The sequence below is a fragment of the Triticum urartu genome, chromosome 3A (assembly GCF_056163025.1).
Source record: "Triticum urartu cultivar PI428250 chromosome 3A, HENAU_Tu73, whole genome shotgun sequence".
NCBI lineage: Eukaryota > Viridiplantae > Streptophyta > Magnoliopsida > Poales > Poaceae > Triticum > Triticum urartu.
In genome coordinates, this window is record NC_141875.1 from 412859763 (window position 1) to 412887161 (window position 27399).

The following is a 27399-nucleotide window of genomic DNA, read 5'->3' on the forward strand; positions in this document are numbered from 1 at the left end:
CTTTTATCATTAGTTACCTTGCTGTTTTTATATTTTCAGATTACAAAAACCATTATCTAATATCCACATACCACTTGTATCACCATCTCTTCGTCGAACTAGTGCACCTATACAATTTACCATTGTATTGGGTGTGTTGGGGACACAAGAGACTCTTTGTTATTTGGCTGCAGGGTTGCTTGAGAGAGACCATCTTCATCCTACGCCTCCTATGGATTGATAAACCTTAGGTCATCCACTTGAGGGAAATTTGCTACTATCCTACAAACCTCTGCACTTGGAGGCCCAACAACGTCTACAAGAAGAAGATTGTGTAGTAGACATCAGCTGCTGAGTCGGTGAGGCTGGCGCGGCGGTGGCTACCGGCGACAGGAAAGAAGAGATGTCGCGACGGTCGACGGCTACGGGGAAGTAGCGCCGGGGCCCTGGACGCATCGGAAGTGGGAACTTCTCTGATGTCGTGCACAACAGCAGGGGTGAATCGGCTCCGGTACGGTTCACGCGGCTATCGTCGAGGCAGCTCCGGCAGTACGGAGTAAGATGCATATGGCCCAATGCACGACGGAAAATGGACAACATCTCCGGCATTGGTGAGGAGGGCGGCGGTGAATTTGGTGCGGTGGGGGCGCCATGAAAGCGGGGCTGAGGTTTCGCGACTAGGGAGAAGGGAGCTTCCGGGGAGAAGGTGATTTGATGCACATGAGGTATGAATGGTGAATTGGGAGGGGGGAACCATGTATTACGGATGCATTTGTCAAAAATGTGGGGGGGAGTAACAGTTCTACCCCTGCCTTTAGGCTTCTGGGCTTGGGTCTGTGTACTGAGGGTCGGCGATAGTAGAGTAACTTTGCTTCTCCCAAATAGTGGGCACGAGCGATTTCGGGCGAGGAGGGCGTGTTTTGAAATAGTGGGCGTGAGCGATTTTGGGCGAGGAGGGCATGTTTTGAAATAGTGGGTGTCGGTGTCAAAACCGGCGGATCTCGGGTAGGGGGTCCCAAACTGTGCGTCTAAGGTCGATGCTAACAGGAGACATGGGACACATTGTTTTACCCAGGTTCGGGCCCTCTCTATGGAGGTAATACCCTACGTCCTGCTTGATTGATCTTGATGAATATGAGTATTAGAAGAGTTGATCTACCACGAGATCGTAATGGCTAAACCCTAGAGGTCTAGCTTCTATCGCTATGATAATGTATCTCCTCAAGACTAAGTCCTCCGGTTTATATAGACACCGGGAGGATCTAGGGTTACACAACGTCGGTTACAAAGAAAGGAATCTACATATTTAGTCACCAAGCTTGCCTTCCACGCCAAGGAGAGTCCCATCCGGACACGGGTGTAGTGTTCAGTCTTCGTATCTTCACAGCCTATCAGTCCGGCCCATGGCTAACAGGCCAGACGCCCGAGGACCCCTTAGTCCAGGACTCCCTCAGTAGCCCCTGAACCTGGCTTCAATTTCAAGGTATCCGGCACGTAGGCTTGTCTTCGGCATTGCAAGGCGGCTTCCTCCTTCTGAACTCCACAATAGTCTTCGGATGTATCGACGTGTACGGACCTGTAACACACACCGCACACAACCACGGAGAGAATAAAAGTTTACACGAGTCCAATCTGCTGACAACTTTTCGTAACGTGACATCACATCTGTCCAGTCATAATTTCGAACTGTTTTTCGTCTGTCGCTCCATGTTTCGAGACACGGTTGTCATTGGCACGTCTCATCAAATTAGAGGTCGTGTCCCCTTATTACGGGATTCTCATCAATACGGGCGTGGGTAACCAAACCATGCCGTTTACACAGCCCTTGGGAATAGGAGAGTTTTAAGGAGAGCAGGAAGGCGTTTGACATTCGCGGCCTTTATAAGGGGATAAGGATTTGCCCTCACTCACCCCTGCCTTCTCCTTCCTCAGCCCATCCATTCTTGAGCTCCAATGCCCAAGCTCTAGCTTCCCCCGTCGGAGAAAGCACCCCAACCATGTCCGGATCCAGAGCTGGTGGCAAGTGGATGGCCTCCTCTGTTAAGAAGAAAGACGTCAAGGAGCTCCGAAAGGCCGGATACCTGACCAAGGAGATCGTTCACCCTCTCCCGGCCGAGGGACAGATCGTCCCTACCCCAGAGCCCCATGAGAGGGTTGTGTTTCTCGCACATTTCGTCCGCAGGCTGGGATTCCCTCTCCACCCGTTTGTCCGCGGACTGATGTTTTACAACGGGATGACTTTCATGATCTAGCCCCCAAATTTATCCTCAACATCTCGGCATTTATAGTCGTTTGCGAGGCCTTTCTCCATATCCCACCTCACTTCGTCCTACGGCTGAAGACCTTCAATGTAAAGCCAAAGGTGGTGAGAGGCCAACAAGCAGAGTGCGGAGGTGCCATGGTGGGCAAGATGCCCAACGTCACATGGCCCGAAGGCTCCTTTGTGGAGACGGTGAAGGGGTGGCAGTCCGGGTGTTTCTACATCATCGAGCTGCGTGACACCAACTGGGCGGCGGCCCCCGAATTTCGATCCGGAGCTCCGCAACGGCTCACCTCCTGGCAAGAGAAGGGCCTAACCTGGGGTTCTTGGAAAGAGCTAACTGGGCTCCAGACATGCGTTCAGAACATGATAACCAAGAGAATAAAACTTGTCAACATGATCCAGGTTATGCTCATTCGTCGGATCCTTCCGTGCCAACGCCGGACTTTCTATTTGTGGGAGTTTGATCCGGCCAAGCACCAGATGCTGCTAGAGCTCTTCAGCACGATGCACGAAGACATCTGGAAAGTGCTCTTCAAGGCCGGCGAGACACCACCACCTATGACTAAGGATCGCGGGCTCAGCTTAAAACGCCAGGCTAATTCGGTAAGTTCTTTCATGTTTTCAAGGTATAGCCTTTACTGATATATTCTGAGAAGGAGTCTAAGCCTTCCTATAAAAAATTTAGGCCTGGATCGACATAGCGGGGCAGATTAACTATCCGGCTCCGCTGCCTGAAGACCAAGAGACCCCGTTTCTGATGAAGATGTTGTTTCTGGTGCCTTATGATGTGCCGGAGAAGAAGGCCAAGAAAACGTCCAATGGGGCCCGGAGTGGCCTTCACCGAAAAGGCGCTTCGGACATGACGTCCGAAGATGGGACTCGCTCTTCAGCCGCCAAAGATGATGACAAGGAGGAGGAAGAAAGTGACTCCCTCCTAGGGAGGGAGGAAGAAATGGGGGGCCTTCCCAAATTTGGAGGCGAAGGCGCCCAAGAGGGGGAAGGGCTCCCTTGCGGATGACTCCGTGTGGGATGTCGATAGCAGTCCGGAGCGGATGCCCCGGACCAAGCCTCGGGCCGCCTCGTAAGTACCAAAAACCTTATGGACATCCAAATGCCTAGCCTTTCAATTTTGTAGTATTAATATGTTTAAATTATGCCATCACAGTCCAGCCCGCGACAGCTCCCTGTGATCCTTGATAGAGGGTTCGCTAGATTCAAAGGAGATGGCCAAGGTGTCATCGCCGCCCGCTGACTCCTCCAAGGCCAAGGTCGACGCGGCGGTGTTATCCCGAAGGACTTTCCCGGGCCGGGGAGAGGCTCAGGAGGCGCCAGAAGGTGATGCCTCCGTCGCCGGACACCAGCGGGAGCCGATCTCCCAGCAGACTGGTTGTGAGGAGGGCCGTGTTCGATCCGGCCTTCAGCCAGACTCGATTCCGTAGACCGATGCGACTCCCGAATCCGACACGCAACCTCCTCCGAAGGAAGGGGTATGCGTATTCCGCCAGTGACCCCTGTCCAACCCGGGGCACCGGATAATCTGCTTGAGGTGCTGCGAGGCACTTCCATTATGGATGAGCACCGTGTCCTTATGGGCATGGTAATCGAGAAGGTTCAGTCCGCCAAAAGCGGACTGACCGAAGCCTGTGCTAGCCTTTTAACAGGCTTTGAGGTAAGTAATGTAATTGTAGAAAGGATATCACAGTGTAGACAGTAGCCCCTGATGCTCTGTTCGGTGTTCAGAAAGAAAAAGACGAACAAAGGATCAAAATAATTTTCGCAGGAGTCTAACATAAGATGTCTATGTGAATAAGCAGGCATCACTGCTGGCTGCTGCTGCTCATACTGCGGAGGTCTCTGGCCTGAAGCAGAGCCTGGAGCGGGCTGAAGAAGAGCTCAGCCTCATGAAGAAGCAGCTGGAGGATAGCCAAGGTATGCAGTGACCTGCGCGTGAATTGAGGAAGGATGAATGTTTCGTGCTGACTAAAGTGTCATGAGTTTTATTAGGGGCCACGACCGAGGTGGCAGCCCTCAAGAAGGCGTTAGCCGAGGCCGAGGACAAAGCGGCCAAGGAGCGCGCCGCATGCAAGAAACACGTGGCCCGGGTAAACGAGGTCCAGCAAGAGCTCCATGACGCCGTCAAGAAGTATGAGTCCTTGGAGTGTGATTCTAAGACGCAAGCATCCAAACTTGCGAAGGCCCTCCAGAGCGCACAAGAGGCTCGAGCCGAGGCCCAGAGCGCCCTTCAGGAAATCCAAGCGGCCAAGAAGATCGCGGTGGGTAAGGCTTTCATTATGCAAAGCAAGTCTGTGAAGGAAACGTTCCTTTTACTTACCCGAATTTGGAGCTCTCCAGGGGCGTTTACGGATTTGCCGCGCAGCGTATCAGATGCTGCTGAGTTCTATCGAGCCGAAGAAGGTAGTTCTATGGAGAAGTTGTTCTGTTCTCAATATCTTGGACCAGAACATCCGGTGCCCTTCAGGGACCAGCTGAAACATCTGGTCGAGCTACACAAGGCGGCCAAGCTAGCCATGAAGGACCTGATAGTCCGACTATGGTTTTCCGCGCCGATACCCAGCAGCTACTTCGGACTTGTGAAGCGGCTTGTTAGTGCCTGCCCACGGCTTGAGTTCATAGAGCGATCATTCTGTATTGAAGGTGCCCAGATGGCCTTTGCCCGTGTCAATATGCACTAGGCGAAGATGGATGCCAAGAAGATGATGACCGAGGGGCCGCCTGAGGGCAAGGAGCACCGATGTCCCGAGTTATATTTTGATGGTGTCTTGGAGGGATCCCGCCTTGTGGCGGAGCAATGTGCGAAGGATGTTATATTCCCATGAAAATATTCGTATTATCCTGTCCTATAACATGAATCAACAATGTTGTGTAATATAATGGTTGTCTATGTTTTAATTTTTTCCTCTTGTGCGGCCGTGTTGTATGAAATCTGAGAGTTGGCCAGTCGTCGGCTTCTGCCCCCACGTAGGTAGTACGGGGGTGTTCGGGGTGGAATCTAAACAATCTTGATCCAATTATATGGTCCTTGAAGGAGTTGTTTAGCGCAACGAACCAGGCAACCAGACTATGCGGCTTGAACGCCCTCACTTAGCCATAGGAGTTTTATAATAAAAACATGGGCACAACCCCTAGTATCCGAACTAGAGTGCTATAAGCATCCGATCGAGAAGTATCGATCCTTCGTGTAATGTGGAAGAAATGTCCAACGATTTGTAACCTCCGAACAGCTGACCGGCTCTCGCCGCATCATGACAGTCAATTTTCGGCTTTCTCTACTGAGTTGCTCCTTTTGATAAACCAAGGCACAATCGCAGTAGTTCTCCCTTTACTACTTTAGCCGACATAGCGGAACGTAAGGTAGCAAGCATAGGAGCCGGGCAACCCAACTATTGACCAAAGACATGATTCAGAGCCAATGCATATAATGCTAAATTCGGGGTGCCGAACTATACTTATAAAAAGTGTTCGGACTTTTGTTGCTGTAATGTGGGGTGCTATGAAGCCCCTGGCAAACATCAAACGTACCAAAGTGTATGGGTGCTACCTGATAGGGTTATCCATAGGGGAGCTGAAAAAGAGAAAGAAAAAAGAAAAGGTACAAAGGTAAAAAGCTGGGGTCCTAAAGCTCCAGCTGCAAACTGTTCTCATTGTAATTTAATTAGTATGTCAAGGCACATTGATACAGGTAGTGCGATAAGCAACATGCTATTTGACATGCTGAAACCAAGGGAGAGCTGCATGTGGGTCCTGAAAAACAGGTAGAGTTATCATTAACGGAATCACCTAAAAAGTCCCCACATGTCTGTGTTTCTTGCCCCCTTGGTGTGTTTATCCTTCAAGAGGACCGATGACCAGTCCACTAGATGGGGCCTGTGGGATTGATACCTGCAAAGGAAACAAGTAAAAGTGAAAGTACGTGTGTATCTGATGTCGGTTGAGCCGTACTATGGACCACAAGCTACTATGCCTCCGTCGATGCTCATGGGATTTTGAGTGTGTAGTTATGTACATGCGGCATGAATGCCGCCACTTTATCAGGACTGAGACAGAGGCCGGATTGCTAGTCGAGCACCTGACGAGCCGAGCTCTCTTGCTGCAGAGTAGTTTGGACCCTCTTAACAGTGTCTATGGGCTCGGTAGCCGAATTAAGGTTCTGCTTGAGAAGGCCGCTCTGTACTTCTGCTGCTAAGGCAGCTGTGTGCTCTTCTATACGCAGGGAGCGTTTTGTATTTCCGTTGACCATTATTACGCCGCGCGGACCGGGCATCTTGAGCTTGAAGTAAGCATAGTTTGGTACTGGGTTGAATTGAGCAAACACATTCGTCCGAGCAGTGCGTGATAGCCGCTGCGGGAGGGGATGGAATCGAAGATTAACTCCTCGCTTAGGAAGTTGTCCGGAGATCCAAAGACAACCTCTAGTGTGATTGAGCCCATACAGCGGGCTTCTACATCTGGTATGACTCCTTTGAAGGTAGTCCTGGTGGGCTTGATCCGTGATGGGTTAATGCCCATTTTTCGCGCTATATCCTGATAGAGCAGATTGAGGCTGCTGCCTCCATCCATAAGGACGCGAGTCAGGTGGAACCCATCAATTATTGGGTCTAGGACTAGTGTGGCTGAACCACCATGACGGATACTGGTCGGATGATCCCGGCGATCAAAAGTGATCGGGCATGACGACCATGGATTAAATTTTGGGGTGACTCCTCCATCGCATAGACATCCGTGAGCGTGCGCTTGCGCTCCCTCTTGGGGATGTGGGTAGCGTATATCATGTTCACCATTTTGACCTGAGGGGGAAACTTCTTTTGTCCCCATGTGTTTGGTTGCCGGGGCTCTTCGTCATCGTCCTTGCTTTGCGATCCCTTTTCCCTGTTCTCGGCATTTAATTTGCCGGCCTATTTAAAAACCCAGCAATCTCTATTTGTATGATTGGGTTTTTTGTCCGGGGTGCCATGAATCTGGCACGAATGATCAAGTATGCGGTCCAAGCTGGATGGGCCCGAATTGTTCTTTTGGAACGGCTTCTTCCGCTGACCAGACTTAGAGCCACTGAATTCGGCATTGACCGCCGTATCGTCAGTGTTATCACTGTTGTTTCGACGCTTGTATCTGTTGCGTCGAGACTTTTCTTTGTTATTTTTAACTTCAGGGGTGCCGACGTCGCTTGCATTGTTTTTGCTATGGGCCAACCAACTGTCCTCGCCCGCACAAAAGCGGGTCATGAGTGCCGTGAGGGCCTCCATGGATTTTGGCTTTTCTTGATCGAGGTGGCAAGCGAGCCATTCATCGCGGATGCTGTGTTTGAAGGCTGCTAGGGCTCCGGCATCCAGACAATCAACGATTTGGTTCTTTTTAGTTAAGAACCTAGTCCCGAATTTCCTGGCATACTCTCCAGGTTGTTGAACTATGTGGCTTAAGTCATCGGCGTCTGGTGGCCGGACATATCTACCTTGGAAGTTGTCGAGGAAGGATTCTTCCAAGTCCTCCCAGCTGCCGATAGAATTTTCAGGTAGGCTGTTTAACCAGTGTCGGGCTGGCGCCTTGAGTTTTAAAGGAAGGTATTTGATGGTGTGGAGGTCATCGCCACGGGCCATATGAATGTGGAGAATGAAGTCTTCGATCCACACCGCGGGGTCCATGATTCCATCGTATGATTCTATATTGATGGATTTGAACCCTTCTGGGAATTCATGATCCATGACCTCATCAGTGAAGCAATGAGGGTGTGCGGCGCCTCTATATCGGGTTGTATCGTGACGTAGCTCTGATGGAGTCCGTCTACGGTTTTCAGCCCGCGCATGACTAAGTTTGTCACGTCCGAATAGGTGGCCGTCGTGGCGTGTCGAGGCACGTCCTCGAGATCCGTAGATTGATCTGGTATATCCTGCTTTATTGTTTAGGTTTTGCCAGAGGTCATATGTTGTAACGCCCCAAGACCGGAGTTTCAGATGCCTTCCAGGGTTTCCGGGTTTTTCGTCATGTGAGTTTGTTTGGTCCGTTGCATTTAATCTTTGCATCATGTGCATTGCATCATGTCATCATGCCATCATCTCATAAATATTTTGCATCTCAACTAAATAAATCGTATGGATCTTCGATCCATTTAAATCGAGGGAAGGATGACTTCTCTTTATAACATACCCTCCCGATATTTAGGGAGCTATATTAAACCATTCCATTGGCTTGGAATCACCCACAAACACATAAGCACCGTTCTTCAAATTTCCTTTTATCCTTTTCAACATCCCCTTCTTCCTTTGGGACCTTTTAGTAAAAATTGAGTGGCAATTTTACTTTACCCATAAATGTCCCAAATCTGCCCATAAATCACATATATTGTGTAGGGTCACCTCCTATAATTTCAACCCATTTGGAGTTCATTTGAATGAGTTTCGAAATTCGAACTTACCGAGTTAAATCCAACGTGTGTGGATTTTACTTCCTCCAAAAATCGTCAGGTCATTTTTGTCAAATTCCTCATATTTTTATGACTCTGGAAAAGTTGTCCTCCTGCCCAAATTCTTCCTCTAACCTTCTCTTCTCTCTTTTCTTTCTCTTTATTTCTCTGTTATTTTAGAGAAAAGGAAATAGGGGAGAGGGAGAAGAGAGTCCAGCCCAGCTGGGCCTCTCGCCGGCCCATCCATCACCGAGGCCCACCAATCCCGCTGCTAAACCTAGCCAGTCCCTCGATCCCCCTCGTTTTCTCTCCCTCGCGCCGCCACTCAGGGACGAGGAGCCCGATCCCATCTCCCTCGCTCATCCTCCCCCCTCTCGTCCTCCCACACCGCCGCCACTCATACACCCGCATCACGCCCGATCCCCTTGCTCCCGATCCGCGCGCCTCCAGTGCGAGACCCGCGCTCCGCCCTCGCCGGAGCAGAGAACCAGGCCGGAGCCCCGTCGCCACCCGCCGCATCATGATAACAACAATTAAAATGCTTAAAATTGTTGTTGCATTAAATTGCTAATGCATATGGGGATTTACCGGAATTGTTGTTCGTTGCTTCCGGCCTCATTTAACCTTGACTAGATAGGTAGTTTTCATTTGTTTCCCCTCTTGCCATGTTTAACAACATTTAATATGGTTGGGTACATAAACGAGATCGAACTAAATAATTGATGTGGTGCTCCGTCAATATGCAACTCGTTGCATATTGAGCTCCACTTAATTTGTAGGATTGTTTGTGCACTTTGCCATGCCATGCTTCTTTAAACCGGACATGCATCATACTTGTTTTGCGCATCATGCCATGTTATGCGATGGTTGTTTACTATGTTGTGTGCTTCTTTTCCGGTGATTGCTTCTTTGGGTTGGTTCCGTTAACGTCGAGTTTGTGAGGACCCGTTCGTCTACGTCCGTTTGTCTTCTTCATGGACTCGTTCTTCTTCCTTGCGGGATTTCAGGAAAGATGATCATACCCTCGAAATCACTACTATCTTTGCTATGCTAGTTTGCTCGCTCTTGCTATGACAATGCTACGATGCCTACCTTTTGCTTGTCAGCCTCCCCATTGCCATGTCAAACCTCTAACCCACCATGTCCTAGCAAACTGTTGATTGGCTATGTTACCGCTTTGCTCAGCCCCTCTTATAGCGTTGTTAGTTGAAGGTGAAGATTGAAGTTTGTTCCTTGTTGGAACATGGAGATGTTGTTCCTTGTTGGAACATTGTTTACTTGTTGGGATATCACAATATATCTTATTTAATTAATGCATCTATATACTTGGTAAAGGGTGGAAGGCTCGGCCTTATGCCTGGTGTTTTGTTCCACTCTTGCCGCCCTAGTTTCCGTCATATCGGTGTTATGTTCCCGGATTTTGCGTTCCTCACGCTGTTGGGCTATAATGGGAACCCCTTGACAGTTTGCCTTAAGTAAAGCTTTTCCAGCAATGCCCAACATTGGTTTTACCATTTGCCACCTAGCCTCTTTTTCCCTTGGGTTTCGCGGCTCAAGGGTCATCATTATTTTACCCCCCCGGGCCAGTGCTCCTCTGAGTGTTGGTCCACCTGTCAGCTGCCGGTGGCCACCAGGGGCAACTCTGGGCTGGCCTACCGGTACCTAAGACAATCTGAGTGTGCCCTGAGAAAGAGATATGTGCAGCTCCTATCGGGATTTGTCAGCACATTCGGGCGGTGTTGCTGGTTTAGTTTTACCCTGTCGAAATGTCTTGTTGTACCGGGATACCGAGTCTGATCGGAACGTCTCGGGTGGAGGTCTATTCCTTCGTTGACCATGAGAGCTTGTTATGGGCTAAGTTGGGACACCCTGCAGGGATTTGAACTTTCGAAAGCCGTGCCCGTGGTTATGGGCAGATGGGAATTTGTTAACGTCCGGTTGTAGAAAACCTGAACTTGACCTTATTTAAAATGCATCAACAGCGTGTGTAACCGTGATGGTCTCTTTCCGGTGGAGTCCGGGAAATGAACATGGTTGTTGGAGTTATGCTTGACGTAGGTTGTTATAGGATCACTTCTTGATCATACTTTTATCGACCGTGCTTTGCCTTCTCTTCTTGCTCTCATTTGCGTATGTTAGCCACCATATATGCTAGTCGCTTGCTACAGCTCCACCTCATACTTTTACCTTACCCATAAGCTTAAATAGTCTTGATCGCGAGGGTGCGAGATTGCTGAGTCCCTGTGGCTCATAGATACTTCCAAAACCAGTTTGCAGGTGCCGATGAGTTTGTGCAGATGACGCAACCAAGCTCAGGAGGAGCTCGATGAAGATCTTGTCCTTTATCTTGTTTCGTTCTAGTTGATCAGTAGTGGAGCCCAGTTGGGGTCGATCGGGACCTTTGTCGCATTTGGGGTTCTTCTTTTATTTTGGTTCCATAGTCGGACCTTGATTGTATTTGGATGATGTAATGCTTTATTCATGTAATTGTGTGAAGTGGCGATTGTAAGCCAACTATGTATCTCTTTCCCTTATTTATTACATGGGTTGTGTGAAGATTACCTCACTTGCGACATATGCCTTCAATGCGATTATGCCTCTAAGTCGTGCCTCGACACGTGGGAGATATAGTCGCATCGAGGGTGTTACATATGTATGGCCGTGGGCTAATTTACCCCTACTTGTGCGATGAGGCGGGGCGGGCAGGTGTTCTGCGTGAGTTGCCGTTTTGTCCCGGCCACGTGGTGGTCGGTCAGCCGCATTGTACGATGGTGGTATGTATTCCGGAGCCTCCTCGTCAAACTGAGGTAGCAATTTGCATTTTGGGTAACTTTTGGTTGGGCGCTTGAGGCCATATTCTTTGGCTGCTAGGACATCAGTCCATTTATCATTGAGGAGATCTTGATCAGCTTGAAGCTTATTCTTCTTCTTTTTCAGGCTCCTTGAAGTGGCTATGAGCTGGCGCTCGAAGAGCTCCTGCTCAAGAGGTTCCTCAGGCACGATGAAATCGTCGGTGCCGAGGCTCACCTCATCCTCAGAGAGCGGAAGATAACTTCCGTCCTCTGAGTCTTCATGCGTGGCCTGTTTACCAAGGCTAACCTGCCCATCTTCCCGTTCCTCTCTTTCATAAGCTATTTCATCGGGGTCTTCGTTGTCTTCGGCACCTTCTGGAGTGTTATCTTCTCCTGTCCCGGTGTTGCTGTCTTTACTACGGCGTGACTTAGAGCGGCGTCGCTGACGCCGGCGCTGGGATTGTATTTTGGAAGGTTTATCCTCAGCTAGATCTTCCTTGTCATCGCCGCTGTTCTCCTTTGGTGCATCCACCATGTATACATCATATGAGGAAGTGGTCGTCCAGCGTCCGGTGAAGGGTGGGTTCTGTGCCTCTTCTTCTCCGACATCGTCGTCCATACCGTCGACGTCCTCAGAGTCGTAATCAAGTGTGTCAGTTAAATCTTCGACCGTGGCTAAGAAGTGGGTGGCGGGTGGGGAGCAAAATTCTCCATCGTCAGCCCCTAGTTCGAACCGGATATAGTTCGGCTCTAAGTCCTCCGCCAAGGACAGATTCTTTAATGAGTTTAGCATGTCTCCCAAAGGAGAGTGCTAGAAGATGTCTGCGGCGCTGAATTCAAAGATCAATAAACGATCAAGTTCGGCGTCTGCAAGCTCAGATGATTTGGAACTTACGACCGGAAACGAGGCCGGAGTTCCTGTTGCACAGGTATTGTGTGAGATCAAGTCTATGTGCGGCTCCAACGCCGGGGAATCTATGGCCTCCGTGGAGGGGTTGAGCTTCCCGTCCTTGGATGGCACAGCCTACTCTGGATCAAAGGCCAGAGCGGTTATGAGAGCTGTCTCCTGGATGCAGTCTGATGACAGATTTAGGTCATGTTCCTCGGGGTGGCCAGGAGTGGTAGCTGCAGTTTTGAATCCGGCGAGGATCAAGTCCCCACGGATGTCCGCGACGTAGTTCAAGCTCCCAAATATGACTTGATGGCCAGGGGCGTAGCTTTCGATCTGCTCTAGATGGCCAAGCGAGTTGGCCCGTAGAGCAAAACCGCCGAACACGAAGATCTGCCCGGGGAGGAAAACTCCCCCTTGGGTAGCATCGTTGTGGATGGTTGAAGGAGCCATCGAACCTCTTGATGACGGCACAGTGGAACTCTTAACGAAATCACCAATGTCGGTGTCAAAACCGGCGGATCTCGGGTAGGGGGTCCCGAACTCTGCGTCTAAGGTCAATGGTAACAGGAGACAGCGGACACAATGTTTTACCCAGGTTCGGGCCCTCTCTATGGAGGTAATCCCCTACGTCCTGCTTGATTGATCTTGATGAATATGAGTATTGCAAGACTTGATCTACCACGAGATCGTAATGGCTAAACCCTAGAGGTCTAGCTTGTATGGCTATGATAATGTATCTCCTTCGGACTAAGTCCTCCGGTTTATATAGACACTAAGAGGATCTAGGGTTACACAAGGTAGGTTACAAAGAAAAGAATCTACATATTTAGTCACCAAGCTTGCCTTCCATGCCAAGGAGAGTCCCATCGGGACATGGGTGTAGTGTTTGGTCTTCGTATCTTCACAGCCTATCAGTCTGGCCCATGGCTAACAGGCCGGACGCCCGAGGACCCCTTAGTCCAGGACTCCCTCAGTGGGCGCAAGCGATTTGGGGCGAGGAGGGCTTGCTTTGAAATAGTGGGCCCGAGCGATTTCGGGCGAGAAGAGGGTGTTTTGCCGCCCATGGTTTATGAATTGTTCGGGACATGTCATTTCGGCCGAGCAGAAGGTGCGCTTCGATGAAGTTATGAACCTACCCTCGATGTACAACGGGCCAATTGATGTGTGTACCACATAGGCCGGTAATTTTGCGTCTCCCATTTATTTGCTCAAGCGAATTCCATCGAGCAGAGGGTGTTTAGCGGTTCATTCAAATTTTGGGAGAACGAGCATCCACGTCTACCTTACCAAGTCGATTCGAATCAAATTTAGAAATATTAGCTTGCCACTTCTTTTTTCGATGGAGAGATGATGCTCGGGACTAATGTGTTTTTACATGCTCGTTGCTAACGATTTACTATATGACAAATTGTTGACCCACTCAAAAACGGGAATCAAACCTAAAATGAAATATCTCGATTCAATGAAATAGCTCATTCACCATGTCAAAATAGTGAACTAGATCCAAAATTGAAGACCTCAATCGAGTAGCATGTTGTACAGTATTATAGTACTCCATGAACATGTTGAAAGTCAAGTTAATGAACTTGTTTGATACGCATATCTCCGTTCGCGTGTATATTGCATACAACATGTTCTCCAATTTAAATATTTGGATGCAAGTTTATATTCAAACATGGTTTATATCAGTCTTTGATGCATAAAATGGGACCTCCCCCTGTCCCGGACTCCTGCTCTCTCTCTCTCTCTCTCTCTCTCTCTCTCTCTCTCTCTCTCGCTGACAATCTTCAATTCTATCGCACGCATCCAAACACAAACCTTGTTGGTCCCTCTCCCTCTCTCTCTATCTTTCTCTCTTTGTCTGTGTGTGTGGGGCGGGGTCTTTCTAGTTCGCATGCACACTCCATATGTAGGTCTCTCTCACACACTATGTATGATTCTCTAGTCCAGGCTAAATATCTTGGGTGCACTCATCGTACGAACACAAATTCCCTGGCACGTTGCTCATAACTCTCTCACGCACCAATCTACCATCTCGAAGCTCTTCCCTCTCTCTCTCAAACTCTCCATCTCCCTGGGTCACACATACACATGCATATCTCACTTGAACTCGATAGACTCATCTAAAACTCCCTCTCTCTCTCGCTCGTTATCTCTCCATCTCACAGGCACACACACAATCTCACGCCTAGCCAAGTATGATGGTCTCTCACTCAATTGTAGTCACACGCAGTCCCCCTATATATATGACTAGCTAATTTTTAGTGTCCATCACAAACATGTTCATGGTCTATCTCGATTTCTCTCGGGGCATCTTTCTATTGCACACACACATCGTCCCTCGATCTCGCTCACATATAGTCCCCTCACGATCTCGCGGGGATCTCTCTATCACAAACACACCCTCTCTCCCTCCCCATGCGTCCATCTTCTACATGCGTCCCTCTCGACCTTTGTCCCTTGTTGGCTAGATCCCTATTGGACATGTGCTATAGGGGTGTCTCTCTCAGTTAGAGGTGGGCATAAAACAGATGAACCGAAGACCGAACCGATACCAAAACCGAACAAACCGAAATTTTGGTTTTTTTGGCTGCTACAGAAAATTTCGGTTTTCACACTTGCTAACCGAACTAAGTTTTCTCGGTTCGGTAGTACCCAGGGTAACCGAATAAAAAACCGAGCATATGTAAAGGTGCTGAACAAACAATCAAACTAGCTTGCTCTCTGGCGCCAGAATAAAATATCGCGCGCCAGATCGTGCATGCAACAGGAGCACGGGCAACTTTTATTTATTGAGACAAGGAGCGCATGCAGCTGGTTGGATCAGTCCACGGGGGTCATTTTTATCGCAGAAAAAGTATTGCATGCAAGGCCCAAGCAGAGAAGCCGTTCTGGGCTTCTTTTTCTAGTCTGATGAGGCCGCTGTATGGCTGTACCTACAGAACCACGGGGTGTTGCCGGTTGTTGTTTAGTCCCACATTGGCCGGCCGGGCACCAACAGTTGGATATAGATGCTATATAAGAGCGCACGAGGATGGGTGGTTGGCACACAACTCAAATTCATTTGACATATTTGGTAAATATGGTATAAACCGAATACCAAACCGAAATATTGGTTAACCGAATTTTCGGTTATCTCTTTTAAGATGTAATTTTTTGGTTTTTAACTTTGGAAACCGAATTTACAAAAATACCAAACAGTAGAAACCGATATTTCGGTTAATACCGAATGCTCAGGCCTACTCTTGGTTGCAAACAATCACACACTAGCTATCTTCGTGTATCTCCTCACCTCATTTTTCTATCTTGGAGATGCATGCGTGATATGCTTGCAGAAGAAACAAACACTCTCTCTCTCTAGTTTATCGTTTGTTGTCCCTTTCTCTTTCAAACACATACTCTTTTTGCACACTCACTCATTCTCCTACACACGCACTTGATCTCTCTTGACTTAGGCATTCTCTTCGGTCCATAGCATATAGATTTATTGAAAAGTCAAACATCACAAAGTTTGACCATGTACATGGACAAAAACATTTGCATGTAGAGCGGCAAACATATATCATTAGATTCATCATGAGATGTAGTTTTGTATGATGTATCTTTGGTATTGTAGACATAAATAATATTTGCGTAAACCTGGTCAAAGTTTCCAAAGTTCGACTTCTATAAAATTTATATGCACTGCATTATCGAGCAGATGGAATATCTCTTTCCCCTCTCAGCTATCTGACGCCCCACTCAACTGTATCGGGGCTCCTCTATCTCTCTCAAACTTTATATCTCCCTGGTTCACACATACACATATCTAGCTCGCGCTACATAAACCAATCTAACACTCTCCGCCTTTGTTCCCTCGCTATGTGACACGCACCACCCTAAGTACCATAATCCTTTACTCCATCATAGGCGCATGCACTCCCCCCCCTAAGTATGAGTATCTCTCACTAGCCATCAGGAACACACATATTGTCTCCTTCCATCCATACGTCTCTATCAATATCTCTCGGGGTATCGTCTATCGCGCACACACCTTGTCACTCGATCTTCCACCCATGTAGTCCCAACACGATCTCCAGGGGATCTCTCCATCACAAACATACACTGTCTCTTCCCCATGTCTGCATTTTCTCCATAGTCTCTCTCGACCTCCCTCACTTGTTTGTCAGACCTCTCTTGGCCACGTGCTAGGGGTCTTTCTCTCTCGGTTGCAAACAACCACACACTATCTCCTCACCTCACTTCCGTTGTCGAAGATGGCATGTGTGATATGTTTGCATAAGACACACACTTTTTCTCTACTTTTATCGTGTGTTGTCCATGTCTCTTTCACACACACACACACACACACTTTTTTCAGTCACTCTTTCTATTTCACACACACACACTCTCTCTCTCTCTCTAGTTAGGTACTCTCTCACGTCCATAAGAATATGGATGTTTTGAAAAGTCAAACCTCAGAAAAGTTTGACCACCTATATGTGGAGAAAAACATTTACATCTGGAATGATCATTAGATTCATCACAACATGTACTTACTTCATACTATCATTTAACTTTGGTATTTTAGATATAAGTAATTTCTTTACAAACTTGGTCAAAGTTTCAAAAGTTTGACTTTGAAAAAATGTAGGCACTACATTATCGAACGGAGGGAGTAGCTCTTTCTCTCTCTCTCTACTATCTCTCACGACCCTCCCCTTTCACTTGAACTCTCTATACTGAGGGATTATACGGTCACTGTGTCATCGTATAGCTCCGTATATTGTTTAGTTGACCGGTCACCCGGTCCACATGCTACCTTGTTAGCTCGTGTTCGCTATCTTCGTGTGCTGGCCGATGTGGCAGTGGGTGAAGATAAGTAAACTAGAGGCCCATCTGACACACGGTGAAGTAAACAAAGTTGAAACCACTCGGGGTAGCACCCCGCGTGCTAGTAAATTGAGGGCACACTCCTTTCGCATGACGGACGCACTCGCGCACACTTCACCACTGCGCGGCGGCATGCACACAAGGACGCACTCGCGCACACCCGGCACACAATACACACCAGCACACGTGTACACCGGTGTCGTTGTCGGCTGAGATGGACGGTGTGGCAGCCAACAAGCGAAGGCGGCTCGAGCCAAAACCGCATCCGGTGAGCCTGGACTTCATCAACAGCCTCCCCGATGACATGTTGCTCGTCATCATCAGCCTCCTCCCCACCAAATCTACCATGCGGACCACCCTGCTCTCCCGGCGGTGGCGCCCCCTCTGGCGCCGTGTGTCCCTCAACATCACCGTCTATAGCTGCCTCTGCAATGGGGATTGCAAACGCATGGCCGTAGTCTCCAAGATCCTTTCATCGCACCCTAGGCCAGCCAGATGCCTTGACATCCGCATGTTCAATACCAACTGCAAGGTCCAAGCCAAGTTTGACGAGTGGTTCTTATCCCCACCCTAGATCAGCTCGACGAGCTCAGGTTTGAAGCTGGATGATGTCACTCTCTGCCACCATCCGCGCTCCGCCTCACGCCAACGCTGCGTCGTGCCAGCTTAAACTCTTGCTATTTTCCCCAGATTAATGCCGCGCTCGCCCTTCTTCTCCATCAACTAAAGCAGCTCGACCTCTTCGATGTTGGCATCTCAAAGAAGGCTGTGGAGCACATGCTCCACAGCTGTACTGCACTCAAGTACATTCGTCTTCAGTAGATCCACAGGTTCATTAGCCTCCACATCAACTCGACGAATATCCAATGGATTTATATGTCTTGCTGGCCCCGCAACAAGACATCAATTGGGAAGAGATCACTCCAGCTGTTCCACATTATGGTCGTTGAGAATGCGCCTTTCCTTGAGAGATTGCCTGTATCTGATCTAGAAGATCCAACAAAAATCTGGGTCATTGACGCGCCGATATTGACAGCGTCAGTGTACTCGTTTGCCAAATTCTCCGAACTCTTTATTGGATCCGTAATCGTTTAGGTACAACACTCATCTTGTTCTTCGTCTTCTTGAAATCCACATTTTTAAATTTCTTCTTGATGTATTTATGACTGTCATGCAGAAAATGATTCCCTCAAGCTTGACCCAGTCTATGCGCATGGTGAAGATCTTGACAATAAAATCTATCAGCCCCAATCTGGATCAAGTTTTTGGATTCCTTACATGTTTTCCGTGCACGGAGAAGCTACTGATCGAGGTGAAACTTCTTTCCTATTAGTAAATGGTAATCACAACGTAGCTCGATTTTTTTTTGTAATTTTACCAAATTACGATGACAAGTGTAGTGTTCAAAACTGCATCTACGCACTGCACCGAAAGAAATGTTTTTAGTATTTTTTTCTCACGTGACCACCTCCATTGTTTTTTTGTTGTACTACAAGTAGCCTAGGCTAGTCATAGTGGCAAGTAACTTAGACTAGTAACTCCACGGTTACCCTAAGAGCAAGTACTACCTCCATCCTGGTTTACTCTTCCTATTTTGTAGTATCAAAATTTTACCATAGATTTCACTGACAAAATGTTAATGCATGTCACTAAAAATTATATCGTTGGATTCATATTTGAACATAATTTCAAATGGTATATTTTTTTGTGACATGCATTGGCATTTTCTTAGGTAAATCTACGGTCAAAATTTTACACTAAATACGAGGTAGTACAAAACTGGGCTATAATGGCCCTCCACTATGTTGGCCAAAACACATGCCAAATTCACTTGTGATGCATTTGGCATTGATGACCCACAAGTATAGGGGATCAATTGTAGCTCTTTTCGATAAGTAAGAGTGTCGAACCCAACAAGGAGCAAAAGGAAATTAGAAGTAGTTTCCGGTAAGGTATTCTCTGCAAGTGCTGAAATTGTAAGTAGCGGAGTAGTTTGATAGCAAGATAATTTGTAATGAGCAAGTAACAATAATAGTAAAAAAAGTTCAGCAAGGTAGCCCAATCATTTTGAGGTGAAGGACATGCCAAAATGGTCTTATGATAGGCAAAGGGTTCTTGAGGGTACACGGGAATTTCATCTAGTCACTTTCATCATGTTGGTTCAATTTATGTTCGCTACTTTGATAATTTGGTATGCCGGTGGACCGGTGTTTAGGTGATGTTCTTACTTGAACAAATCTCCTACTTATGATTAACCCTCCCGTAAGCATCTGCAACTATGAGAAAAGTATTAAGAATAAATTCTAACCATAGCATTAAACTTTTTGATCTAACCGGTCCCTTACGGAACAGCGCATAAACTGGGGTTTAAGCTTTTGTCACTCTCGCAACCCACCATCTAATTGCCACTCCACAATGCATTCCCTTAGGCCCAAATATGGTGAAGTGTCATGCAGTCGATGTTCACATAACACCACTAAGGGAATAACAACATACATACTATCAAAATATCAAACACATATCAAGTTCACATGATTACTTGCAACATGATTTCTCCCGTGACCTCAAGAACAAAGGTAACTACTCACGAATAATAATCATGCTCAAGATCAGAGGGGTATTAAATAGCATAATGGATCTGAACATATAATCTTCCACCAAATAAACCATATAGTAATCAACTACAAGATGTAATCAACACTACTAGTCACCAACAAGTACCAATCTATAGTTCCGGTAACAAGATTGAAGACAAGAGATGAACTAGGGTTTGAGAGGAGATGGTGATGTTGATGATGTTGATGGAGATTGCCCTCCCCAAGATGGGAGAGTTGTTGGTGATGATGATGATGATTTCCCCCTTCGGGAGGGAAGTTCCCCCAGCGGAATCGCTCTGCCGAAGGGCAGAAGTGCTCCTGCCCAAGTTCCGCCTCGAGGTGGCGGCGCTTCGTCCCGAAAGTCCTCTCCTTATGTTTTCTAGGTCAAACCCACTTAAATACCAGAAGATGGGCACCGGAGGTGGGCCAAGGAGGCCACAACCCACCAGGGCGCTCCTGGGGGGCTAGCACGCCCAGGTGGGTTGTGCCCACGTGGTGGCCCCCTTCTGGTCGTTATTGGCTTCATTATTTCTTAGATATTCCATAAAAAATCTCCATGAAGTTTTAGCTTATTTTGAGTTGTGCGGAATAGGTAGCCTGACAAAGCTTTTTCAAGTCGAGATTTCCTGCTGCCGGAATCCTCCCTCTTGGTGTGTTCCTAGCAAATTATGAGAGAAAAGGCATTAGAATTACTCCAAAAAGCATTATTATGGATAAAAACATTATAAATAACAGTAAGAAAACATGATGCATAATGGACGTATCAAATCCCCCAAGCTTATACCTAGCTTGACCTCAAGCGAAAACCGAAATCGAAAAACATGTCCACATGCTTAGAGAGAGAGAGAGAGAGAAAGAGAGGTGTCGATAAAAACAAAATATGGACTTAAAAGCATCATGTTGATTATTATGATAGCAAGAAAATTAAACATGGGACTTTTATCATATACTTCTCATGAATAAGTAATAGTTCTTCTCACAATCAAAGTATAAACTCTATTAGAAACCAACAAACTATGTTCTCAGTTAACTTTGCAACTACAATTCATCATCTTTTCAGGAAGAGTCACGTGTCGGAGCCTTTAGGCAAGTCCACATACTCAACCATCATATAGTCTTCTATGATTGCTAACACTCACCTCGTACCCATGAGCAAAACGTCTCAACCGGACACACATAAAGATAGGGGCTTATGATTTTGCCTCCCAACATACTCACCTCAAGGGTGATGTCAACAATAATAACTCATGCCACCCATATTCAACTGGACATATGTGCCTAGATCTTTCCTCACCACATGATGCTTGCCAAAGGAGAAAAATAAAAGGAATAGAGAGAAAAACTTTGGCTCTTTGCATAAAAGTAAAATATAGACTCTTCGCAGAGGGAAGCAGAGGTTGCCATGTGCTTATTTGTTTGTATGCTCAATCCCTTAGTGCAAGAGAATGTCACGTTACATTTCCCCTTGTGATAGCGACCTTTATTGTGCAGTCTGTCGCTTTTGTTCTTCACCATCACAAGTTCGTGCAACACTCAATTTTCTCTTGCACTAAATGATCTCACACTTTTAGAAGCAATTTTTATTGCCTTTTTGCACCGATGACAACTTACTTGAGGGATCTTGCACAATCCCTAGCTAGGTATGTTGGACACTTGAAAAAGATTTGGGTTTAAAGGTTTTTGGATGCACAATAGTATCTCTACTTAGTGTGGAATTTTTGGCTAGCAAAGATACGGGGCAAGCACGACATGTTAAAGGATCTATGACAATATGACTTCTATGTGAATATGAACAAACATAAATCATTAAGTTGTCTTCCTTGTCCAACGTCAACAATTTTGGCATATAATATTTTGATGAGGGTTCACAAACACAAAAGATTTCTAGGATAGTATATTTATATGTGAATCTTCTCTTCCCTTATTAATTCTTTCATGAGTTACATCATTGACTAATGCTATGTTTTTCAATCTCTAATAATATTATACTTTTCCTTATGTGGTGCCATCACCTATGATAGGATTAGTATATAATCTTTTCATTATTTATTTCCTTTCTATTTTTCTTTCTTTCTTATTTCTTTTCTTTTCTTTATTTGCAACACGAAAGTAAGGAAAGAAAAAACTCAAACTAAACTTCATTATATAACTTGCACATGATTACAATAATATATCACTAAGCAAACTCTCAAAGAAGAAAGGACATAACTAAACTTTTATTTCATCTAAAAGAAAAAGATCGAACTAAGATAAGTAAAAGCAAAAAGATAGTGGGATGATACGATACCGGGGCATCTCCCCCAAGTTTGGCGGAAGCCAAGAGGAGTGCCCATACCTGATACTCAATTCTCCTTTGGTGGTTAAGAAGATGGTGGTGGTGAAGAAACGATCCTATGCTTAAGGATCAAGAGATTCTCCAACCGACGGATGACGCTCCGGAGATGTGCGATATGCTCTTGATGCAGAATATTTTTGCGAATGAGATACTTATTTTGTATGCAAACTATTTCAATGACGTGTGAGGGAGTCCTAGATTAGGGGGTGTTCGGATAGCGGGACTATACCTTCAGCCGGACTACTAGACTATGAAGATACAGGATTGAAGACTTCGTCCCGTGTCCGGGAGGGACTTTCCTTGGCGTGGAAGGCAAGCTTGGCGATACGGATATGTAGATCTCCTACCATTATAACTGACTTTGTGTAACCCTAACCCTCTCCGGTGTCTATATAAACCGGAGGGTTTTAGTCCGTAGGACAACATACACAACAACAATCATACCATAGGCTAGCTTCTAGGGTTTAGCCTCTCCGATCTCGTGGTAGATCTACTCTTGTACTACCCATATCATCAATATTAATCAAGCAGGACGTAGGGTTTTACCTCCATCGAGAGGGCCTGAACCTGGGTAAAACTTCATGTCCCTTGCCTCCTATTACCATCCGGCCTAGACGCACAGTTCGGGACCCCCTACCCGAGATCTGCCGGTTTCGACACCGACATTGGTGCTTTCATTGAGAGTTCCTCTGTGTCGTCGCCGTCAGGCTCGATGGCTCCTACGATCATCAATAGCGATGCGGTCCAGGGTGAGACCTTCCTCCCCAGACAGATCTTCGTCTTCGGCGGCTTCGCACTGCGGGCCAATTCACTTGGCCGTCTGGAGCAGATCGAAATCTAAGCCCCTGGCCGTCAGGTCAGATTTGGAAGTTTAAACTACACGGCTGACATCCACGGGGACTTGATCTTCGACGGATTCGAGCCACTGTCGAGCACGCCGCACTGTCCCGACGAGCATGATCTAGCTCTGCCGTCGAACAGTGCCCTGGAGGCCGCACCCGCATCAGCTTCGACCCTTAATTCGGAGCCAACTGCACCGATCGAGGATTGGCAGTTGGACGCCACCTCGGGGGCTGCGATCCCAACGGCGATTGAACCGAACACCAGGCCCGTACTCTACGAGACTCGTGACTCCAAGGAGCCGGACTCGTCTCCGGACTCCGAACGCTCCGCGCCCCTGCCGATCGAATCTGATTGGGCGCCAATCATGGAGTTTACTCCCGAGGACATCTTTCAGCACTCGCCTTTCGGCGATATCCTGAAGACACTGAAGTCTCTCTCTTTATCAGGAGAGCCCTGGCCGGACTACGGTCAGCAAGGTTGGGGTACGGACGATGAAGAAATTCAAAGCCCACCCACCACCCACTTTGTAGCCACTGTCGACGACTTAACCGACATGCTCGACTTCGACTCTGAAGACATCAACGGTATGGACGCCGACAAAGGAGATGATGAAGAACCAGCGCCTACTAGGCCCTGGAAAGCCACCTCGTCATATGACATATACATGGTGGACACCCCAAAAGAAGGAGATGGCGATGGAACAGCAGAGAACGACCCCTCCAAGAAACAGCCTAAGCGCCGGCGTCAGCGGCGCCACTCAAAATCCCGCCAAAACAAATACGGTGATTCCAGCATGGGAGATAATAATACTCCGGAAAGTGCCGAAGAAAACCCCCTCCAGCAAGATTTAGCACAGGAGGATGGAGAAACCAGCCCTCATGAGAGAGCGGCAGACAGAGAGGTCGAGGACGATAATTATATGCCTCCCTCCGAAGATGAGGCAAGCCTCGACGACGAAGAATTCGTCGTGCCAGAGGATCCCGTCGAGCAAGAGCGCTTTCAATGCAGGCTTATGGCCATGGAAAGAAGCCTCAAGAAAAAACAGCAACCACTTAGAGCTGATCAAGATTTGCTAGTCGACAAATGGACTGAAGTCCTTGCGGCCGAAGAGCATAAACTCGAACGCCCCTCCAAGAGATACCCAAAGCACAGGTTGCTACCACGATTAGAGGAGGAAGCACTTGATGCGGCCGACCGGCCACCTCGTGGCCGCGACAGAGAGGCCCCTCGGCCCTCCACTCAAGCCGCACCCCGTATGAAGGCACGGGAATATGCGCCGGACTTATGAGATATGTTGGAGGACAAGGCAAGGCAAACAAGATCGATCTACGGATCACGTGGGCGCCCCACGGCTCGAGACGGTAACCGTCACGCCAGCCACAAATTCGGCAGGGCCGAACACAGCAGACAAATCTCATTGGAGCTACGACATGATATAGCCGAGTACAGAGGCGCCGCACACCCACTATGCTTCACAGACGAAATAATGGATCATCAAATCCCCGAGGGTTTCAAACCCGTTAATATTGAATCATATGATGGCACAACAGATCCTGCGGTATGGATCGAGGATTATCTCCTTCATATCCACATGGCCCGCGGCTATGATTACCACGCCATCAAATACCTCCCACTCAAGCTTAAAGGACCAGCTCGGCATTGGGTTAACAGCTTGCCAACAGGATCAATCAGTTGTTGGGAGGACCTGGAAGCCGCATTCCTTGACAATTTCCAGGGCACTTATGTGCGACCCCCAAACGCCGATGACCTAAGTCACGTAATTCAGCAGCCAGAGGAATCGGCCAAGCAATTTTGGACACGGTTCCTAACAAAGAAAAATCAAATAGCCCTAGCAGCCTTCAAGCACAATATCCGTGATGAGTGGCTGGCCTGGCACCTTGGACAGGAAAAGCCGAAATCTATGGCAGCACTCACGACACTCATGACCCGCTTTTGCGCGGGAGAAGACAGCTGGCTTGCTCGTAGCAACAATATGACGAAGAACCCTGGTAATTCGGACACCAGGGACAGTAGTGGCAGGTCGCATCGCAACAAGCAGAAGAGCCGCATTAACGGCGACAATGCTGAGGATACGACAGTTAATGCCGGATCCAGAGGCTCTAAATCCGGTCAGCAGAAAAAGCCATTCAAAAGGAATCCTAGGGGCCCGTCTAGTTTGGACCGAATACTCGACCGCTTGTGCCAGGTACATGGCACCCCCGAAAAGCTGGCCAATCACAGCAACAGGGATTGTTGGGTGTTCAAGCAGGCAGGCAAGTTAAACGCCGAAAATGAAGACAAGGGGCTGCATAGCGATGACGACGAGGAGCCCCGGCCGCCGAACAACAGTGGACAGAAGGGTTTTCCCCCACAAGTGCAGACAGTGAACATGATATACGCAACCCATGTCCCCAAAAGGGAGCGGAAGCGCGCGTTGAGGGACGTATACGTGGTAGAGCCAGTCGCCCCAAAGTTCAACCCATGGTCCTCCTGCCCGATCACCTTTAATCGAAGGGACCATCCCACTAGCATCCGTCATGGAGGATTCGCCGCATTGGTTCTAGACCCAATTATTGACGGATTTCATCTCACTAGAGTCCTTATGGACGGCGGCAACAGCCTGAACCTGCTTTACCAGGATACAGTGCGGAAAATGGGCATAGATCCCTCGAGGATTAAGCCCACCAAAACGACCTTTAAAGGCGTAATACCAGGTGTAGAGGCCAATTATACAGGCTCAGTCACACTTGAAGTGGTCTTCGGATCTCCGGATAATTTCCGAAGCGAGGAGTTAATCTTCGACATAGTCCCGTTCCGCAGTGGTTATCACGCACTGCTCGGGCGAACCGCATTCGCCAAGTTCAATGTCGTACCGCACTACGCATACCTTAAGCTCAAGATGCCAGGCCCTCGAGGAGTAATTACGGTCAATGGAAACACCGAACGCTCCCTCCGAACGGAGGAGCACACGGCGGACCTTGCAGCAGAAGTACAAAGCAGCCTCTCCAGGCAGTTCTCCAGTCTGGCCACTAAACGACCGAACACCATCAAGTGCGCCCGGAGTAACCTACAACAAGACCGCCTGGCACGATCCGAGCAGGCATAGCAATGCGGCCCCAACCCCAACCCTCGAAAAAAGGCGACGCCAGTACTTCGCGTACATAACTACGCTCTAGAGATACCATGGGTACAGGGGAAGGGGCACCATCACGGCATGCCCGAAACACGGCTTAAACCATACCAGGGGCTGCCGGTTTTTTAATTTTCTCTTACTTTCAGGACTCCATCCTTCGGAAGGCCTGTTCGGCAGTTCAATTGCCGCACAAACGATGCAAGAACCAGGGAAGCAGACAAGCCACGCCGCATTACGGAACTCCCAGGTAGTCTCTATCACGAGCAATATACTTGTTTCGCATACTATTCCGCACCTTGCCCCTGGAACGGACATGTTACATAGTCCAACCTTTTGCTTATCGCATTATTTGTATCGTTTTGCTTTGATCGCAACCCTTTTTAATAAAGAATGCATATCTTTTCTCTATTTTCACATTACTCTTTTTTTATATATATGTTCCTTAACGACATGTTGCACCCGTACACTTTGGTACGGCCAAAATACGCCAGGGGCTTTAGTACCGCTCAATATAGTGTGAGAAGTCCGAACACTTTAACAAGTGTGGCACCCCGAAGTTATAGAATTACATGCATCGGCTCCGAATCATGTCTTGGGTCAATAGTTGGGTTTGCCCGGCTCCTATGTTTTGGTGCCTTACGTTCCGCTATATCGGCTAAGGTAGCACTAGGAGAACCACTGCGATTGTGCCCCAGTTGAGCTGGGTCGAGCACCTCATTGGAGAAAGCTAAAACTGACTGTCATGATGAAGCGAGAGTTGGTCGCTGTTCGAGAGTTTTTTTCGAGTCCCTAAAGACTTATGTCGCTTAGGGCGAGGAGCCGGCTCTGTCCGGCCAAGGCGTGGATAGCGCCCCGAACTCGGTCTTCCGAATACCAGGGGCTTCGCCAAAAATTAAAATTATAGAATTCTATGGCTAAGTGAGAATGTTCACGCATTATAGTCCGATTGCCTTGTTCGTTGGGCTGAGCGCCTCCCTCGAAGGACCCAAACATGGGAAAAAGAGCGCTCAGGTTTATCCTTGAACACCCCAGCACTAGGGGCACGGGGGCAGAAGCCAACGACTCGCCATCTCTCAGAATTGATAAACAGCCGCACAGAAGGTAATATTTTAAATTCCAACAGCATTGCTTAGCGCATATGAACAAGTTTTCAGCACACAGGACAAAACGAGCAAGTTTCACTCAAAAATTACATCCCTAGAACATTCATCCGCCACAAGGCAGGCACCCTTCAGAACATCCTTATAGTAATTCTCGGGCTTGCGATGCTCTTTCCCC